Source organism: Anopheles funestus, chromosome X (assembly GCF_943734845.2).
Source record: "Anopheles funestus chromosome X, idAnoFuneDA-416_04, whole genome shotgun sequence".
NCBI lineage: Eukaryota > Metazoa > Arthropoda > Insecta > Diptera > Culicidae > Anopheles > Anopheles funestus.
Window position 1 is genome coordinate 10,443,452 of NC_064597.1, and position 20,931 is coordinate 10,464,382.

Below are 20,931 nucleotides of genomic sequence, written 5' to 3' on the forward strand. Positions count from 1 at the left end.
GCTTTTTGGATGCTAAAAAAGTGGATCGAGGATGTTATTTCATTCAAAAGAATGGTTTATACACTAATTCCCGTGTTTATATTAAGTTTAAAAAGGGAGGATTTGTTAAGCACATGTTCTAATTGTTCCCAGCGTCGGCTTGGGTTTGTGGCAGCGCTCCGTGACGCTTGTTACCAAGCGTAAGTGAAAGAAGAATGCCATTGTTTATAAGAAAAATGGCTCAAAACTCATAAACAGTATTGGTTTCTTACAGTAAATCCATAACTTTCACTGCTCATTGCATTTTAAATCGATTTGATTTTTCTTTTTGTAAGTAAAAGACTGTGCAAAGCTTGAAAAACGATTGCAAATAGCGAATGACGCTTAGAGTGCGTTTACCTTTTGTATTGACTAAGCCTCCATTGCTGTTTCGGACCTAACGATGCTGTGTTCGTAGTGGTTGAGCGATAATAAGATTTTTTTCTCTCTCTCTTGCTCTTACCTGTGCAGGTAATGTGTGAGAGAGTGAGTAAAAAATCAATGCGTGTACTAACCATCATAAAACGATGACGTAATCGTGTGGTGTTTCTTTTAACCATTAACCTCCGTGCTTGCTTCGGCTATTTATTAATTTTTTTATTTTTTTATATTTCCTTTAGGACGGATTAAAAATTGAAATTAATAAAACAAAAAACATTCGGTAAATGTTGTGAAAAGTGTAAAAATTGCAAGTGTAGTTTATTTTTTAGTGAAAAAAAGTGATCTCCATGTTTTATTGAGTTTTATTTTAAAATGTGTGTTAAGTGTGCGTGTTAATTTAATTTTTAAATTTGTGTTAAGTGAGTAGTGTATTTAAAAAATGTCGCCATTTTAGGCGAGTGTTTTGAATGTGTCAAATTTGCATTGTTGTGTGAATGTGTTTCCTATTGTGCATAGCAAAAAGAAAGTGTTGTTTGGTTTTTAATGATAAAAAGTGATCTCCCTTTCTGAATGAGCTTTTTTTTAAATGTGTATTTATGATAAATGTGTAGTGTATTTAAAAAAGTGGCCATTTTAGGCGAGTTTTTTTAATGTGTCAAATTTGCATTGATGTGTCAGAAAAAATGAAAGTGTTATTTTTTTTCTTTTTTTGTTGTTGAAAAAAGTGATGTCAATTTTTGAGCTTCATTTTTAAATGTGTATTTGTGTTAAAGTTGTAGTATATTTTAAAATGTGGCCATTGTAGGCGAAAAAAAGAAGAAAATGGCAGTGTATAAAATTAAAATGGCCGCAAAGAAGCATTTTTGAAGTGAATGCTTTTTTCTGTGGTTTTTAAAAGTGTAGTGTCCTGAGTATAGAACCATCGTTTTATCCGGGTAAGTAACCCATATTCAATTAGAAGTATCGCAATTGCTCGATTGGCCCCATCTATATATTTAGAGCAAACTATTCGAGCACCGTGCACCGACACCAGTGCGCTCGAATCGTGCAAGTTTTACAAGTGGATTATTAAATTTAGCAACCAGATAGCCAACGGCGAGAGTGCCTTCGGATAAAGTTGTTTGGTACCGGTTTGAGCCATTCATTAGGCAAAGGAGTGTCTAGGATCGATGGAAGCCAGGAACTTTTTTTGGGTTACTGCACAAGTTTTGTCTTGCTTTTACCCGGCTGCTAAAATCCCCGTCCTCATTTTGCCAAGACAAGACTGAAGGCGATGCGTAATATAATATCTAGCCTGGTTGTAACACCATCTTTCTGCTTCCAGCCATCGTTCGTCGCACAAACCGACCCGGCGAACGTGGGAGTAGATGATTTTTCGCGAACAAGGATACGCACGTGTTGACGGGACAGAAACCGGGTGACACAAGAAAAAGGTTAATTAGAGAAGTGTGTGGATCCACTGGTTTACTCCCCGATCCCGATGCACGGGTACGGGCACCCTAGATTCCATAAATTGGTACCCAAATGGTTGCCTTCGTTTAGCGCATCATTAGGAAGTTCGTCTTGCTGAAGGTCGTTAATTAACGCAACCGCTTCGTGGTTTGTTTGGTTTTTGGCGGGTGTCGGCGGGAGTCCTTGGTGCGATTGCGCTATGAAGACGTAAACGTACACGGTTTTGTGGGTTTTGTAAGTTGGGTTAAAGTTAACATCCACCAATCCATCACAAAATTGATATCGATGGGTAGTTCTGTAGTTATCGTCACCATAATCACAGGGTTTGCCCATTACTTATTCGCACTTTCGCACATCGCGCCATTTTGTAAATCCCAATTTCTGGAAATAAGTCAAAAATTTTGTCCTGAATTACTTTTGCTTTATCCATCGTTCAATTTATTACCAATTTTACAAATGTTAATAGCTTAAACATGTCTAATTAATCCTTAATTTAGCTAGCAAATTAAAGGTAATTTTGTGGGAAATTTAACCAAATTTGTCTCAAAACGTCTGTCTCACTGGGGAAGTCCTTCCGCATCAGTTCACTTTTAAGGAGACTTACGACACTACAGAGCTCAACGATACTTATTTGCTGTCAGATCTGTTCGAATCGCCTCGGTAATTCTTGTACTTGGAATTTATTGTTCTTTTTCCTGTCTGGTAATGTCCTGTCTGGGAAATCTGTGATGTATTTCCGAGAAGTATCAGGTTCCACAGAATTCTGGGTTGTCTCATTCGTAGAAGAGATAGTTCGGAAATCATCAGAGGGAATTTTGATCAGATATTCGTCATACGGCAAATCTTGGAGAAGATGGCAGAATTCCCGGTCTGGTAATAATGGATTGAAAACTCTCAGGACTCTTTTGCTACCTTCAAGAGTCTGCGCCAAGGAGGTGGACTAGCTCGTCTACTCTTCAAACAAGCACTAGAGAGGTCCATCAGTGACTCAGAGGTGGAATCTTCGGAGATCATCTTCCATAAGTCAGTCCAGATCCTGGCTGATGACTTAGACATCATTGATTTAAGGGTCTTCTATATAGCGGACGCTTCTCAGATTATTGGAGGACAAAAACAAATATCAACAGACGATTAAAAAAAAAGTTCTAGTCTCACTAAATCACCCTGCCAATTAAGTTCAGCTAAGTAAGTAAACTATTTAAACAATTTAACTGTCAATTGACTGAGCTTTACGAAAGGCAATCGGATTCTTTTTTTTTGAGTTCAATTGACTTCGCCACATCACGCCCATCACTTTATTACACAACCGCGCTGTGTAACGCTGTGTGTACATTGGAGTCCTTTTTTGTCTGTGCTGCTGGTGATATTACGCTATTGATATATGTACACATTCCGGGTTTTATTACCCATCATCAAAATCATATTACCGAATCGAATGATACCCGATAGGGGGTGTGTGTGTGGGAGTGTGAGACTGTTTCAAATGAGCCCGGAAATGTCACCCAAACTCCCGAACGAAATGCACACCAGGCTGCAGTTGTAGCGTTTATTAAAGCACATGCGGGTTAAATGAAATAAAATAAAAAAAAACAAAATTGGAACCGATTCTCGCATTTGCAACTCGGGAAATTGGCAAATCCTTAATCTCATTTCAATGTCACATCCGCCCGGTTGGTTGGTTGGTTGGGTTTTTTTTTATTCATTCCTCCAAGCATTGAACGCCAAACGCGTTGTTGCCCCTTTTGCTGTAATGCTGCGATACCGTTTCATTGCACCATTTCTCTTTGCTTTTGCTTTTCGAAATATATTAAATGTATTTTATGTATGACACTGTTATGGTGTTTATGTTTTTCTTCCCTTAGCGTTCGCAATGCATATTCCCGGGCTGCATTTGTTTTATATTTTATTTTTGTTTTCATTTTACCTCTTCTACCCCTACGCATATCCCCCAGCACTCTGCTGAAATGAAATGTTGATCGCACTTTATATGTTTTATCATTTTTAATTAAATTCTCTCGTCCGTGTGACTGTGTGTGTTTTTTTTTATTTCGCTTTGTAGTCACGATTTTTTTTTGTTATTGTTGCTCTTCCTATTTTACCTTCCCATTTGTTGAAGTGTTTTATTGCCGATGTTTTATATCGCGAAAGAGTGGGCGTGCGGGTTTGCTTTTTTGTTTAAATTCAGTTTGATACACGCTACTAGTTCTCACTTTGCACGCTTCATTCCGTGTGTGACACTTCATTTGCACGTCGCACTGCTTTAGCGCGCGCCGGTAGCCATTATTGTATCTGCCAATCGTACCCATTTTAATACTTCCTTTTTTATTATGTTCCCTCGACTCATCTATCACATTTTCTCTTCTATTTGGTGTGGGTTTTCAGCCGTTTTTTTCTATACTGCGACTATGGCATTTGCAATCGAAATTTGTGAGTTTTTTTCCGCCCAGTGATATATTGAGGGCATTTTCAGTTTCATCATATCCATAAGTTGACATTTAAGTAATTTCAAAATGGAGGAATTTCTGTGTGATTACTTATTAAGTAAATATTACGAATTCTAATAAATATTGTAATTGCTTATATCCAGTCTCAAGGTTCCTCCAATATCCTCCAAATTCTAGAATTACTCGAATATCTCCAACATTTTTAAAAATTTATGTATTTACATTCATTTGATGAATATCTAAAATCCGAAGTAAAGACTTTGATAGTCACAGACATTCATGTTACTTGGTTTCTAGTTCCATAGCTACTACGACTTCAAGAAATTCCTAGCAGTGGACTCAGTAAAGTTGGGAAATTGTGTTTGCATTGAAAGCGCTTGTAGCGACTCGTTGTAACGAGTTTGAATAGTCCATATTCCCAGTAAGTCACACAAGAAATTACTGTGCCATGTGATGTCTATCGTCGATTGAAGATCAAGAAGTATTTGCCGACCTTCATATGGCGAATATAGACTATCAGGAGGTTGAGGAAGTAGGTGTATTGCGTGTCGCGAGAGTCTTCGTTGGATAGACTCTAATGTTTTCGATGCTTGCTGGTTTGAAGGCATCTAAAATAATATCTATAGACGTATATTCGAGTATGGATTTGAGAGAGGATCTTTGAAGTCCTTAGACATGCGAAGAACGGACCTCAGTAAGAATGACAAGTTCGATAGCTCTAGTGTTTACAACAAGCGTAAACTTAAAGAACCGTAATCTCGTATTCTTGAGATTACTAGTAACTCCTGGTTTCGATTTTAATTCTTTTGTAGACGTAGAAGTTAATATCTCCAGTTATTGGGCAATGTTCTCCAGGCCCTAGAACAAACGGTTGAGACAAGTTATGTTTTGCATCAGGCTGACTTACAGGTGATATTAGGACCGTTTTTGAAGCTGTTATGTCAAGATTCACACACTCTGGCTAATTTCCGGATCACGGTCTGCTCCGACTCTAGCGCTATTGGTCTAAATATCTGCTAATTACTTGCTGTGGGGCGTGAAAATAGCAATGACGTGTAAGTTTGAAGATGCTACACTAAAGTTAGAACCATCAGCAGAGAAACCTGAAGAAGAAGAACCTTTCACATTTCACCGTTGTAGATAGAATTACAGCCAAAAGTACATGTTCTCGATGTCAGTAGTCTAGTTCGTTTCGGACAAATTGAAGGATGTGGGTTTTTTTTACTGTTGGTTGTTCGTGTTTCGTCCTTGTTTGACAACTTGCCGCAACTACGCAGTACGGTGCTGGGTTTGGCTGTGCTTTATTGCCTCAGTTATTGCCCATAACGGTAGCAGTGTCCATAACACTCCGCTGGTCATTTAGGGCACATCCATTTCCGGCCGGTGTTCCAATTTCCGTTGCTCGTTGGGTGCAATGTGGTGGAAGATTATGATCCTGTGCCTCGGTGTGTGTGTGTGTGTGTGTGTGTGTGTGTGGATGTATTCACTGTTCTTTCCGGAAATGCTTACACGTAGCAGCGTGCGTACGGTGTGTATCATACTGCGAATGCCTACAGGATAGCCTGAACGGACTGTAATGAATAGTGTCCGGGGGTTGATTTTTTCCGTGGGAACGTTTGGAACCTCCTTCCCCGTACTCAAAACACACCCAGTCGACTGAACTAGGAAAGTTTGCAACGACATTCACGCCGAGGTTGGATGGGACTATGTTCGGCACGAACCTCTGTGGCGCTATTCAGATACAATTCAACCCACTCAATGCTCTCCGTGGTGGTGTTATGATATGATGGGGCAGGATTTCCGAGCGAATGCAACGGCAAAAACGGCAATCACATCGCCATTGTCTGGTGCTGACTTCTGATGAAGGGATGATAATGCCCGAACAGATAACGCTCGCGTAACGCTCCATAACTTTCTCTTGTGTGCCGTGGCAGAGGAAGCCACTGATCCCATGCTATCGGGAAGGAAAAGCTCCAAGTTAATTAATTTATAATTTACACAATAAATTCAAATAAACGAAACTCAAACACTTCGTCCTTGTTCGTGCTCGCCAACGCCGGGGAAAACTGCTTTTGCGGGACACTTCTCCCATCCGGAGCAGCAGTTTTGCAGAAGTGTGGCAGGGAATGTATTTTATTAGTAGCAAAAGTATTATATCCCTAAACTTCACCCAACAAAGCAAGAAAAAATAAAAACAAAACAGAAAACGTCGGAAAGCGGTCGAGATAAGATAAGTAGAAAAACAGAACCGGACATTGTAACTCCTCGCTCGGAGTTGGGGAGCGGAAAAAAAGTCCTGAATGCCTTATTCCAACCATTATTCGTTTGAAGCTCGCGCTTGTCCCTTCGTGATGTGCTCACCGCCGTGCGGAAATTTCTCATTCTGTGCTGGACGTTTTTCCACCTCCAACTCCCCAAAAACATTGTTACGCTTAGGCAGCATGGTGGGTTTTTCCAGTCAGATCCCGCTGTAACGGTGGCGAAGGAGGGGCGAAGGTTTTGCAGCCATTTTGCCCATCATTTTAAATGCCGTCTTTTTAATGTAATGCTTCAAACCGAACTGTGTACTTGCCGCACAATCGGGCTAGCAATCGGGCGCAACGATCTGTGAGAAGAAGTCGCAACAGCGATAACGTTAATTAAGAAGTTTGTCCCGCAAACGCCCGCGCAACTGACGGAATTGGGCTGGTTTGTTGGATACTACCCGACCTGGCGCATTACTCTGTATCCCTTTCCAATTGTGGCATTTTTTCCCCCTCCAGTACAAGCTAGTGGAATGCTCTGGAATGCTTGAAAATATGAATTTTACTGCTGCCACATCAAAGCGGTCCGGGCTGATGGTCCGGCCCACAGGAAGGGGGGCAGCTTTTGTTCGAAGAATTTGGTTGCTTCACCGTATTGAGGGAGAGAGAGTGAGTTTGGAGTTTCTGGAAGTTGTTGTTTTTCCGAATACTTTTGCGAGGAAACATTGCTGTGTAAGAATACCTGTTTGTAGTGAATGCAGTACAGTGGCGTAGTGTTCGATTAGCAAATTAGAGCTATTCGTAGGTACTCCGCTTCCCAAGCAAAATTATTCAATTGAAGCGTCCACACCAAGGCAATCCTTGCGTGAAGTGGAAGCAATTGCAGCTCAAGTGTGATCAAGTGTGTTTTTTCTTTTTTCCGCAGCAGTCTTCTTTGTAGTTCTGCTTGCATCGGTATAACAGTTGGCATCCGCAACTTCACCGAGCAAGAAGTCATCCATACTGGAGAAGATTTTCGTAAAGTGAGGTTAAAACGCAAAACAACAAAAGGACAAAACGTTCTCAAACCCAACACTTGAACTGGAATATGGCCATAGCGCCGGGGAAACAGCATGTTGTAACCTTTCTTCTCGCATTTGGGTTCGTTGGGTCGTGGAAGGTGAAGTGGTTTTTGGGAAATTTGAAACCTTAAAGCGTATTTCTGTGTTTTGTTGAAAAAAAAAAACATTCTTCCTCACTTAGTGTGCTATTTCGGGACAACTGTTTCTGGTGGATGAGACCCCGTTTTTTTGCGTGTCCCAAAAATTGTGTCAACAATTTCTTCTTGAGAGTGAGTGAACACATCAGTGATCTGTTTTTTTGTTGGGAGCGACCTCCAGGAAATTAGACAGCAGCGATGGGCATGCTTTTTCGAAAGGGCAAGACCTCAAAATTCTAGGTTATTTACTGGACCTGGTTTGCGACAGTTTTCGGATGGTCAAATCCAGATCTTAGAGATATTCATTGTAGTTGCAGAAATAGGTTAGGAATCGTACCTCCCGTCGTGTTGCATGGTGGCGTCTTCCTCTCAGCAGGACACAACTTCAAACTTCGATTTGACCTGCGGTCCGTTTACCATTGGTAAAGTCATCTCGAAGAATTACTGCTGTTGCAACCATTCTTATCTTTGCTAGCAATATCAACAGGTGCCCGAAACCGTAGAATTGCCATTGTCTTCCAATATAATGGTCTTGATGAAATGACGAATGACTCCGTAGAGCTCTGCCTGTCGTAGGGCTTGTAATTAAAAGATTTAAACAACTGTCACCGATGATCTACTTGACATATTCGCAGACCATCCATGGACATGGAGGCAACCCATCTTCACCAGGTACATTCGGGACATTGATAAAACAGGTGAGCCGAATGTAAACATAACCTGTGTGCGACCTCGTTTAGCACACCATCCCGACGGTCCATAATGAGATTGTTATCGAATGTAGCCTAGTTTTTCGTACGAAGTTTACACTCCACCACACAATAGGCTTTTCGCAGCGTGTGACAGCGTCTTTTGCCATCTTCCGTTGGCCTTGTGTAATACGGCGCACGAGCAGTACCTCACACCATTTGGATGGTTTCTTTTTTCCTTGCAACCCTTAACCGTTCCTTATCGTTTGAGCTAAACTTTTGTTGTTGTGTTCGCCGTGTGTCGTGTGATTAAGCGTTTCAAAATTTTTGCTCCAGTCTTCCTCATCCTCAAAAGTACCTCATGGTTAGTAGAGAATTATGGTAGAACTCTGGCTTACTAGTGTTGCTACTACGACTACTACTACTACTACTCCCCCAAGAGATGCCTTGTCCACCAAACCAAGCACTTGATGCTGATCGGCTGGTCGGATAAGCCGCAACCAGTTGATGAGATTTCTCTTTGGCGAGATGATGGGATATTGTTTCTTATTCATAGTAAAGGTTGTTTTCTTTTCAGCCCCGTCCAATGCCTTTCTGCTTGTTGCTGCTACTACTTCCTAGCGATCCGGTTTTTCCTTTTGGGTTAAAGATTTTAAAATCCCTTTTTTTTTCTCCTCCTCGTAGAAGAAGTCGAGTTTGTACATTCTTTGCCGTTGAGATGATTTCCCTTGCTGCAGTGTATAATCTGGGTCATGGATGATTGTTATCTGGATAAGGGCGTTTTTGCTGAAAAGAGGGAGTCTTTTTTGTGTCTTCTTTTCGACGTTTTTTGTTTTTTTGAAGAGTGAAGACTAAATATAGCAAGTTTGAATTTTTGCTCAGTAGTCGCTAATGCATCGTCCCTTCTTCAAGAATCTAAGAGACACTGAGCGACAACTGCAAATCTTCGCTTTACATCGAAATAGTCCAATTTAATAATCATCAAACCCATTGCAATCGTTGTTGAGTTCCCCGTACCTCTTATTCCTCCCCTCCACCCCTGAGGGGGGAAGGTCCAACATTTTTCCTCTAATTACCGTCAGTGCGCTTAATTAGTGTGGTAACTCTGTGCGGAATCTCTTCATTAGATCGGGCTGTGTTTTGCTGCCTGCCTTCAGCATCATGTCCTTCAACATTTCGCATCCGTACAGAATTATCGCACCCTTTTTCTCCTTTCCCTTAAACTTCCCTTCTTCTCGCCTCGAAACGAATTTTCGTTCATCAGATCATGCGGCGAACGGAAATGAATGAATCCCTTCGAACAGAACCACGGCTTGTCATGGCTTTTGCTTGTCGCACGTGCGTTCGTCTTTCGTCGCGATTGCGTTTCCAGAGCAAAGCAACAAGACAACACGAAACAAAGGGAACACGCAAAACAACAACAGTTGTCGTTTGTTTGGAGTTACATTCTTCACAGTTGCCGTTGTTGAGGAGGTTATTTTTTTTTTTTGGGAGATATATTTATCCCCATTCCCTTCCATGACTTGGATGCTTGGATGTTCGTTGTTTTTTTTCTCTCTCTCTGGATGTTCTGCTGTTGTTGATTGTAATAGACGAAGGTGTGGACGTAACAGCAGACCATGTCGCAGCAGCAAACATCCCTTCGGTTGCGTTCGGTGGGGCGGATGAAATGTCAAAGATCATGCGTGTGCCCCTGCCTGGTGTCTTGACGCGTTCCTTCGCTATATAATCGTTCGAACATAAATGGGACTGGCGCTGTGTGTATTCGGTGTATCTTCACATTTTTGCTTTGCGCGGAATATTTGTTTCACCGGTGTAGACCATTTATATTTTAAGTTTTTGTTGTTTTTTTTTCATGTTCTGTGAAACACGTGAAGCAAAGGATGACAACATATCTGATGTACATCATGTCTAACAGAAAGCAATTGCAATTGCATTAATTCTGGTATGTTTAAGTTTAGGGATAAAAATTAAATAGGGAATAGGGAGAAAAAATAAGTAAAAATAGAAACAGAACTTGTAGAAAATTTAATAGGGACTTTCAATAACAAATAAAATGTTGATAAACAAAGAGAAAAGTGAACTTCTAAGTGTAAAAATCATTTTTAGAAATAAAAAAATAATGACAATAGAAGAATTAAAGAAAGAAGAAAACCAACAGCAGATGAAGAAACGTTAAAAACAACGCAAATAGGAGAATTTTTAAATAAGACAATGAAATTGTATATTAAACATCTCTAATAGCTATCAAAATCAATTGGACAATAATTTTTAAGTATATAACTTTTTTTTATTTGAAAATAATATGATAAAAAAATAATAAAACAATAAAACAAGACAGGAGAAAACAAGAGAAAAGAAAACTGAAGAGAAAATGAACTTAAAACTAGTTTAATCAATTGTAAATGAAACCGAAAAACAGAAAAACAGGTTATTTATTGCAAAGAAGAAAAAATAAGAATAAATAAACAACAAAAAAACAACAAACTGCGTCTTGTGCTGCTTTGGTGCATAATCATATTAGGCGCATAATCAAAATTCTTAACTTGTCGCGTTTGAATTCCCGGATTCCCCAATATACCTACCAGCAGAAGTTGCATGTGTGTTCGAAGCAGGCGATGGAAAAAAAAACAAAAACGAAAATGTACAACTTACCCGTCTTACGAACGCATCTTGAAAATCTCTGTAGCGATCGTTTGCTGATGGACAGTGCACCGGGAGACAAAAAGAAACCAAAAAAATAAAGGATGCCTCTGCCATGCTCGCTATAAATACGTTGCATAAATAGAGAATCTTGAAATTAATTTCATGTTTCGAATTCTCTACCGCCACGAAGAAGGTGCACCGGTGCTGCTTTAATGGCCATGTAATCGGTGAACGCGAACGTGTGCAAGAGTGTGCAGAAAAACAGGGAAGAAGACGCTGCAACAACAAAAAAAAGATCAAGCAAGTGGAAAAGAATTTCCACTGAATGAATTTAATTTAATGAATTGAAATGCGAACGCGCACCTACGGTATGTTGGCCCGTTTTTCGCGAGCAAAATGTTTCTAAATTTAAACCGCTGGGTTTTTTGCGTGGCGTTGTTTTGCTTTCGCTACGGTTTGTGGTGTGCCACGGCGAATGTATGATTTGCTTTCGAGGCGAGGTTTTTGTGTTTTTTTTTTGTTTTTTTTTTTTGTAGATGTTGCTTATTCATCTCGCACCACATGCGATCATGCTTACGAAATGGCTGTTTATTCTAGAGTGTGTTAATTTGCTTGCCAAGACCTTTTACAGACAGGGGCTGAAATGTTTAGCAGCAAGTGCATTGATCGTCTTGCGGCCGGCTGAGGTTTTCGTTCATGTTTTCCCGCACATTAAGGAACGCGCACGTAAAGGGTGAAGAAAACGATAAAGAAAAGATGTCGTTTCAATGATTTAGTGCAACAATTAATGGGACGGTGAATGGGATTTTTTATACTTTGTGATTGGTGGCTAAAAGAAAGTTTTATTATTGATATAAACAAACGCTCAAAAATGTTAATGATGTGAATTAAAAACAAAAAATAATTATTTTGAGTTGATGAAGGCTAGAGACGCTTTTATGTTGGAGTTTCAGTCTCAGTTTTTGAAGTGCAGAATATTTGCCCAAAACTTCAAGTCCAGCTTCAATTCGTCATACCAAGACAACCCTTCACATTATGAGCCTGAGAAGGGAAATTGAAGAAACTCCGATTCGGTAACGAAAGAAAAATCAATCTCCTCATCATTGGAAAGCTGCAGGAGGGCATGTGGATGAGATCTTGTGGAGTATTCCGTAGTCATTCCCCCAACATCCCGAAACACAATCGATCGCTTTAGAACTTTGACATCGTGCCTTTTGTTCGTCTCGGGGGAGGGCGAACTCCAAACTCCAAAAGGGCGCGATCTGCAAAATCTGACTCTGCTCAGTGAAGGGGGAGTACTCCGTAGGTGCGGCCTTACCAAGTTCTGTTTCGGGATGATCTCGGGTACGCGACACCTCCTGGTGAGCGCTGGGGATATTGGAAAGCAACAAAGCACATAAATGCTGTTTGCGTGGGATGGAATGAATCGATCGTTAAAATGGGATTGAACGATGCGGGTGCGGGTCCGTGTGTTTATTATGAAGCGATGATGTAAAGGAATGGGCCAGGTTTCTTGGCTGAAGACAATAGCTGATGATTGCTACAGCTCAATGGGCTTTTGTTAGGAACTAAATAACGTTTGATATAAGTGCTGTAAATTACTGCATTATTCCAATGAGTTCCAATTCTTGGGCGGAATTACGATAAATGGTGTGAATCGATAGTTTGAGTCGTTTTTTTTTTGTTGAGTACTTGAGGAGGTACTTCGCCTATGAGAACATCAACAATCTGCCTATTTACTATTTAATGGCGAAAATTTTAGGCAAATCTGTGACTCTCCTGTCCTTATTAGTGATTGGGAAAAAATCTTTTTTTTTTTTGAGTCGGTGGAATCCAACTCCTGGACATTCTGGAGTCGACTGTGGATTCATTTTATTCGACTCCGGAATCCGAAAATTCGTTTCGATATCGCATTCAACTCCAGCTTTGATTCTGGAGAAATACGAGAGTTGACTTCCCGGAATTGACTCCCCGGAGTTGACTCTGAAGTTGACTCCAGAGTAATTCGGAGTCGAATCTGGTGTTTGTTGTAGTCGAATCCGGTTTTTGTTGGAGTCGAATCCGGTTTTTGTTGGAAACGAATCCAGATTTTGTTGGAGTCGAATCCGAATTTGGGAGTCGAATCCGGTTTTTATTGGAGTCGAATCCAGATTTTGTTGGAGTCGAATCCTGTTTTTGTTGGAGTTAAATCCATATTTTGTTGGACTCGAATCCGGCTTTTGTTGGAGTCGAATCCCGTTTTCTTGGATTGGAATCGCGTTTTTGTTTGAGTCGAATCTGGTTTTTGTTGGAGTCGAATCCAAATTTTTTTGGAGTCGTATCCTAATTTGGGAGTCGAATCCGGATTCCCAACTCCGGAGTCAGAATGGATTCATCATGTCACTACGGAGTTCCCATCCATAGTCCTTATCAGTTTTAGTGACACAAAGTGCTTTTCTACAGAGTTATCTAATCACCATTTATGCCGAAATACCTCTCCAGAGTTAATACATTATTAACTATTATGGTTTTATTCGGTAATGGTTTTGGAAGTACAAAATAGAGAAATAGAGATCTTTTAGTGCCCGGATACACTTTGCGCCGTATAATAAATATGGAAAATTATACTTTTGGTATGCAAAATAAAAAAATACCAAAATATTCTGGAAACAATCACACTACGGGGAATTCTTTACATAAAACATGAAATCAAGCGAATGCAAAGACAGCGTAACGATTTTTTTTGTGTGTGTTGGTTCTCGCTCGGAAAGCCTTTCGTTAATCAGGGAGCAAGGGAGCAAAAAAAACAAAAAAAAAAGATCCAACCATCGCAGGCAGGCACAATCAGCTAGTTATAAATATTTAAACAACCCAGCAGCTCAAGTGTTCCATCAACTGTCTGCGGTGTGGAGGCGAAACACCGGAAGCCTTCCGAACGATTTGAGCCGCGAGCTATACAAATGCTGGAAATAAAACCGAATGAAAGCGTTCGCCCACAGCTGATCCTTTTTTTTTTGCAAATCCCACCACCAATCCTTCCCAGTCCATTTCCCCCTCTCCCCTTTTTCTCTCTCTCCCCTCCACCTGGTCTGCGCCTTACACATTTTTGCGTCCACAAATTGCATCATTTCGTATCTGCCCGCACATTCCATCCTTTGCTCCAGTTACGATTATCTGCCAGTGCAATGAGGTGCCGCGATCTGACGCTGTTTTTCGAATAATTTACACGTGCTGCGGTTTAACGCCGTAGAGAACGCCGGCTCGACAAATATAAAATCAAACGCCTAGCGTAACAACATGGGTTTGGGAAATTCAATGATGGTTGGGGCAAGGGAAAAAGGGTAAAGGGGAAAAAGGAGGAATGGGGAAAAAAGTAAAAAAAGGGGTGGGAGTAACGAATACGTGAGATATTCAAATTTACATAAACGTCACGGTGGCTTAAAATTTATGCTTTATGAACAGACCATAAAATAAAGTGATGGTCGCACCACCGCCCGCCGTCAACCATCACCACCTCTACACGAACCATCCACAACTTCTCACTCTCCCGCTTGTTGTGTTTTTTTTGTCAACCACGCTATTACCGGTGTCGATGCTATTAAATAATGCAGTCGCGTGAGGAATGCATTTGAACATAAACATAGTGTTGCGGGAGCGAGCGAATGAGAGGGAGCAAGAGGGAACAAGTAATAAAAAAACGAAAGAGAAAAACAGGCACCACATTTGGTGCGTTAATAAAAACGCATCGCAACACACAGACACACTCACATGCATGAGGTTGAAAATTTAAAAATTCTATCGTTTGTAAAAAATGGGTATAAAGCACGGAAGAGAAAGCATTACTTTCGGCTGGAGTGTAATAGGAAGGCTTTATATTTTATTTTTTTTTATAAAACGTGTGGCACTTTAATAAGTTAATGCTGTAAAGCAATTGAAGCTGTCTGAAAATGTTGTTAATTAGAAAATTGAGGAAATTTGGAAATTTGAAAAATGTTTTGAAAAACATGTATCAGTACTTTATTGGCAACAATCTCAGGAAAAGCAGAGATGAAAAATATAATCTTTGAATTAGGTTTAGTTCTTTTTTCCTTGTGCTTTGTCTGCTTGAACAGTTGCCCAATTCTTTTAAGCCTTGAAATTATTAGTCTAGTTCCACTTTTTGAGGTTTTCTTAGAACTCTTATGTCGATCGGATTTTAGCAATTTTGGAATAGTTCCCCAACTAAGGTAAACTATTTATCTTTAAACAAATCATCACTTGTTCGTTACTCAATATAATTGATAATTGAATAATGAAGTTAGACTTTTTTTTGGAACTTCAGGAAAATTCTAACCTTGTTGTGGAATGCTGAGGTCACTTTTAGTTCCAGCCATCATCACTTTTCCAATCTTTTACATACTTTTACAATCAAGGTGCTTCAACTAGGTTTCTGTTAGACGCTTTAAAATAGAAATTTTGTAATGGAAATACGTACAAACCTGTACCTGTAACCTCTTAACATATCGCGGAAAATAATCCAATTTCTTAAGCTGATGAGTAACCGGAATTTGTGAACTCTCTGCAAACGTCAGATCTCTAGAATACTACTTGTCCTCAAGTTGTTGTAGCTCTTAGCTATCCTTTTTTCTGTACTACTTTCTAAGGTTTCTAATGGATTTTGATAAATATTGGAGTTTTGTGAATCTCATCAATCTCAATCTCAAAAATCTGAGTTAATTTTTGAAAAAAAAAATAAGTCTATTCTGAAGATCTTTGAAGATTCACGGACCATTTGAGGTTAGCCTTCTCTTTTTCGGTATTACTTTCTATGGTTTCTCAGGTGTTTCTTTAAATAAATATTAGAATTGTGATAATCTGTTCTGTATTGTTCATGAATCTGAATGAATCTTTAAACTGAATGAAAGACTCTAAGTGTATTCTGATGATCTTTGAAGATTCATGGACCTTTTGGGGTTAGCCTTCTCTTATTTTTGTACTACTTTCTAAGGTTTCTTATGTGTTTCTTTGGATACATATTAGAGTTGTGTTAATATGAAACAGGTTCATGAATCTGAATGAATCTGTGAAATGAATGAGTGACTCTAAGTCTCTATTCTGAAGATCTTTGAAGATTCATGGACCTTTTGGGGTAAGTCTTCTTTTTTTCGGTATTACTTTCTAAGGTTTCTAAGGGAATTGGATAAATTTTTGTAAATCTGATGCAGATTCATGTATCTGAATGAATCTTTAAACTGAATGAATGAGTCTAACCTTTTATGATCAAGATCTTTGAAGAATTTTGGAACCTTTTGGAGTTTATCCTTCTCTTTTTCTGTATTCTTCTCTAAGGTTTCTAAGGTGTTTTTAGAATAAATATTGGAATTGTGTTAATCTTATTCAAATTCATAAACCTGAATGAATGACTCTTAGTCTCTATTCTGAAGATCCTTGAAGATTCATGGACATTTTTGGGGAGTCAAGCGGTAGTTTGAATAACTCTTCTCTCATGATTTTCATAATATTCATTAGGCAAAACACTAAACACATCCACTAAAAGCAACAACTATAAGTATAAGTTAGCAACTATAAGTTCCACAAGCGCATCTACGAAAAATCCAGTGTCTCAATAAATCTTTTTTTAAAAAAAGAACAATCCTTTCATTTCATTCTTCTCCATCTCGTCGTCGAGTAGGTGCGATTATGGTACGGTCCGTTCCATACCGAAATCGAAAATTAAGCATAATTGATGCAATTTTCAGTCACTTCAGGCATCTAGGCGCCTCGCATTTTGCTTCACTATTGTGGATGGTGTTGGTTTTTTTGTTGTTTCGCACCCCAAAAACCCTAAACGGGTCCCGGATGATGGTTAGAATCGGGTCGGGTTTGGTGCGAAAATTGACCGTTCAGCTTGTTTTTTTTCTAAATCGATTTAATCATCAGCCCGCCCTGATGGATGATGATCTAGAGATGCTTTCCATCTTCTTGGTGCAGTGACGTTTGGGAATCTTACCGGGACAGGGTTTACCAGTTTTTTGGGTAAAATATTTTTGTTTGAAATTCTTAGAGTTTTTCTGAAATTTGAAGAAATTCTCAACTAATTTTTGAAAGGAAGGTGTAAAAAATATTTTTTTGCTATAAACGATGCAATAGAAATAATGTTCTAGAACCCTGCAATATTTCACCATACAACTACAATATAAAAAAGAAATAGGGTTGCGGGTCTTAAAATTTTGACCTGACACACGCAACATGTTTAGAATCAAATACAGAGAGAGAGGAGGAAAAAAATAAAGCATGGTAACATAATTTAACGTCAGATGGTTTCGACCCAACGTAAGCGATCGATGAACAGCTTCTTAAACGATCGTTTCATCAGCTCTTCGTAGAATATCGGTTTTGAGACATGAAACAGTTGGCTTACTCTTTTTTTTGTTTGCATTCTTTTAGTTTGCTTGCTGCATCTCCGTTAGATTTAGAACCTTTTTTTTTTGATTGGAAGTTCAGTTGTCTAATGATAGCAGAGCTGCATGTCTGCATGATTGATTTATTTCAAACGGACCACCGGTTTGGAACATTTTTCTTTTCCGCTTCAAACGCTAATAATCACATATCGGGGCCAAGGACTTTCGAAAGGATTTTGTATGAAACTTTCGCAGAATTTAGAACGCTTTGGTTGGGGGTTTTTTTTATAATGGAAAACTTTTCGTAGAAGATATATATGGTTCGTTTGATGATGGAGCGTCCAAGTTGCGTCCATTCCTTGAGGAGTTCCTGGAGAGTTCTTCTACGTTGGGGAGGTAGTTTTGCACTTTAAGAAGTGTGGACAAAGAGAGGAAAATATTTCTTTATATCCTGTAAGTCTGAAATCAGTTCAAGAGTTGCAGGAATACATGATGAGTTCCTTAAATTCTAGTTAGATAATTTTATCTATTCAATAAATAAAATTTGGGGCGGCCCGGTGGTGCATGTGATACACGACGCCCGTCCACACGGCAGGACCGGGTTCAAATCCCATCCGCACCGTCCCTCCGTAGCATGGACTGACTATCCTGCTACGTGGTAAAATAAGTCTTAATACGGCCAGGCCGTTCTAACCGAGCAAAAAAAAAAAATAAATAAAAAAAATTCGACTAAAGCGTAGTAAATTTAACACTAGAACTACCAAGCGTTTTAAGCGTTTTACGTTCTTGGTTAATTTTTAAACAAATCCGAAGAGTTGGAGTATATTTTATTGTTTATTGCAGATCGTACTATAGAATATGTATGTAAAACTCATGTTTCAACTATTATGGGATTGTTTAACCCCAAGAAATAATGTGACGAAAATTAAGCGTTCCAGTCAAAATGACTGGTCCGGTAGTTCTAGTGTTAACACTAAAACAACCAAGCGTTTTAAGCGTTTTTCGTTCTTAGTCAATTTTTAAACAATTTTGAAGCGTTGAAGTAAATTTTATTGTTTATTTTAGATCGTACTATAGAATATATATGTAAAACTCGTATTTCAACTACATTATTATAGTTTAACCCCCAAAAAAAACATCTGATTTAAAATTAAGCGTTTCAGTCAAAATGGCTGGTCCGGTAGTTTTAGTGTCCATTAAATTCTAGAAAAGATGTCAAAATTGAAAAAATTGTCACATCTTAGTAATAGTATAAGAAACAAATACAATGATAAATCTTATTTTTCTACCTTTTTCAATAATTACTCACACACACACACCACAAAACATGAAGCACCCACACACAACACCGTTAAGCAAACTCAATCAAAATGGTTGGTTGCGCTTGTACTACCTACGCATGGGAGAGAAGAAAAAAAAAGCTCACCCAGGTAATGAGTTTCCCTTTGTCGAACTAATTCGGTGTCCGGTGAAATTATTGACATTATTTCTCACACCATTTTTAACTTTTTTTTCACCGCCCCGTCCCCCCATCTCCCCGTACGGCCTGGATTTTTAAGGAAAATAAAAGCTTCTGTTCGCGCACGGCAATGAGCTGCAACTTCCGGCGGCGCACTGATCGAAACGATTTCCACCCCAACAAAAAAACCCTCGAGAAAGAGAGAACGAGAGAAACGAGTGCCGAGAGTTTGAGCCAATTTAGCTTTAATTGGACGTTATTCGAACGATTTATTCGAACGAATCACGTTTTGCCCTTCTATCGATGGGCCCATTGCGGCTGTGCTTAGAAGCGGTTTAGGTTCTATTTCTGGACATTGTACCATTCCCAGGCATCTTCCAGTCAAACTCAAGTCTCAGTCCGGAAAAGGGGAGGGACGGGGGGAAGGGGGGGGGATCGTAATCGATTCGGAATTGTGTGAGGTAAGGGGGGGGGGACCGCGTTGGATTAATTATGATCGCGCTCGTAGGGGTTTTGTTGTTGTTTCTTCTCTTACTCCTTCCTTCAGGTTGTCGCTTACCTTTACCTTACCGTGTAAGCTGTGGCGCTTTGTAATGACGCTGCGCCAAGGACGGAGGGGGAGGAAGGGAGGGAGAGAGGGAATGAAGGAGGGAACCATTTTCGCCCTGAACAGTCGCTTCAGGGTTGACAGGAAGTCAGACGACTTCAAGCGATCCGGGAGCATCTTATCCGCGCAATAGCGAACCATCCTTAATTGCAATATAATGGTACGTTGTGAGGTGTCGGCCTGCTGTGGAAGGATTAGGGCAAACGGTGGGTCCACCTAATTGGTTCTACTGGACGTTCGTCTTTTTTTTTCTTCACTGCCACCGGACACGATGGACGCTGTTTGCTCACTTTGATGCTGTCCGATTGTAAAATGATGATGCCTTCAACTGCACTTCAGCGCGCCCCGTTGATCGTGATTCGGAAGAAGCTGATTATGATGTTGCACACCTTGCAATTGTACATTTCCGCTAGCAACACACTTGGGACAGATTTCTTTGTCGCTGCTTATTGTACGTCCAATCGAGTGAGAAACGAGACGAAGGACAAGGACAAGGACATAACTGTATAAAGAATATTTAGATATTTTTTTAATTGAATATCGAATGAGAATAGTTTCTCTTATTTTGTGCAACTAACAATGGTTAGAGCAGATTTTATTCCGAAAATTAAGTTACAATCCAATTTGACATTTTATTACAAGCGTACTAATGAAGGAGAATATTAATTGTAAACACATAAACGATTAAATAAGAAAGCATTATACATATATGTATATCAAATGTAGCGTAGAACTCTGGTCTTCTCAATTGTACAATTCTTAGCGAAAACTTGAACGTCGTGTTCTTCGTTTTTGTTCGCAACTGAATCCTTTTATGACATGAAACACTTAGAGCCCGTTGGCTCTCAACCCGTTTACATCACACGCTCGACGAGTTTAGCGTGTGCGTTTATAACGACCGATCGAGAGCGTGATAGTTCACTCAGCATTTTTTGATTTAGCATTTCAAGTTTTGGTGCTCTAATGAAAATCTCTCTCTCTCTCTCTCTCTCTTTCTCTCGGCTTAACGATCTCTAAGGTCACGCCGGTCAATTCTGGCATATAAGACTTATTTTTAACACGGAGCCGGATAGTCCTTGTTACGGGGAGACGGTCTGGACGGGATTTGATACCCGGTTCTGTCGTTTAGAACAGGTGCCAACGGATTTCCTCCAAAAATTTTCTAAGAACTCTGAGGTTCTAAATACCCCAATTCCTTGGATTTCAAACAACGTTGAAGACTGGGTTGTCCGGTGATATTCTAGCGACATAACCAAACCAGAGTTCGATGAGTCTAATTCGTTCTGTCAACTGCAAAGACTCCATGCCTCTGTGATGTGTATTTCTAGACATGTGTATTTAAGAGGACATTAGACATTTACTCCTGAGGATCAGGAGTATCCTCAAACTTTAAAAATGATCTCTTTTTAGTCAGCTTACTCTCTTCTTGACTCTC

At 39.7% G+C, this 20,931-nt stretch overlaps 1 long non-coding RNA gene across 1 annotated transcript in view; it reads left to right on the forward strand.

Annotated features, from left to right (window-relative positions):
• The first annotated feature begins 501 nt into the window (after positions 1 to 501).
• The window catches only part of LOC125763514 (uncharacterized), a 185,685-nt gene continuing 165,255 nt past the window's right edge, over positions 502 to 20,931 (forward strand). The window contains exons 1-2 of the long non-coding RNA XR_007418352.1: positions 502 to 818; positions 1,125 to 1,334. This is a non-coding gene — a long non-coding RNA (uncharacterized LOC125763514). The remainder of the gene's footprint in view (positions 819 to 1,124; positions 1,335 to 20,931) is intronic.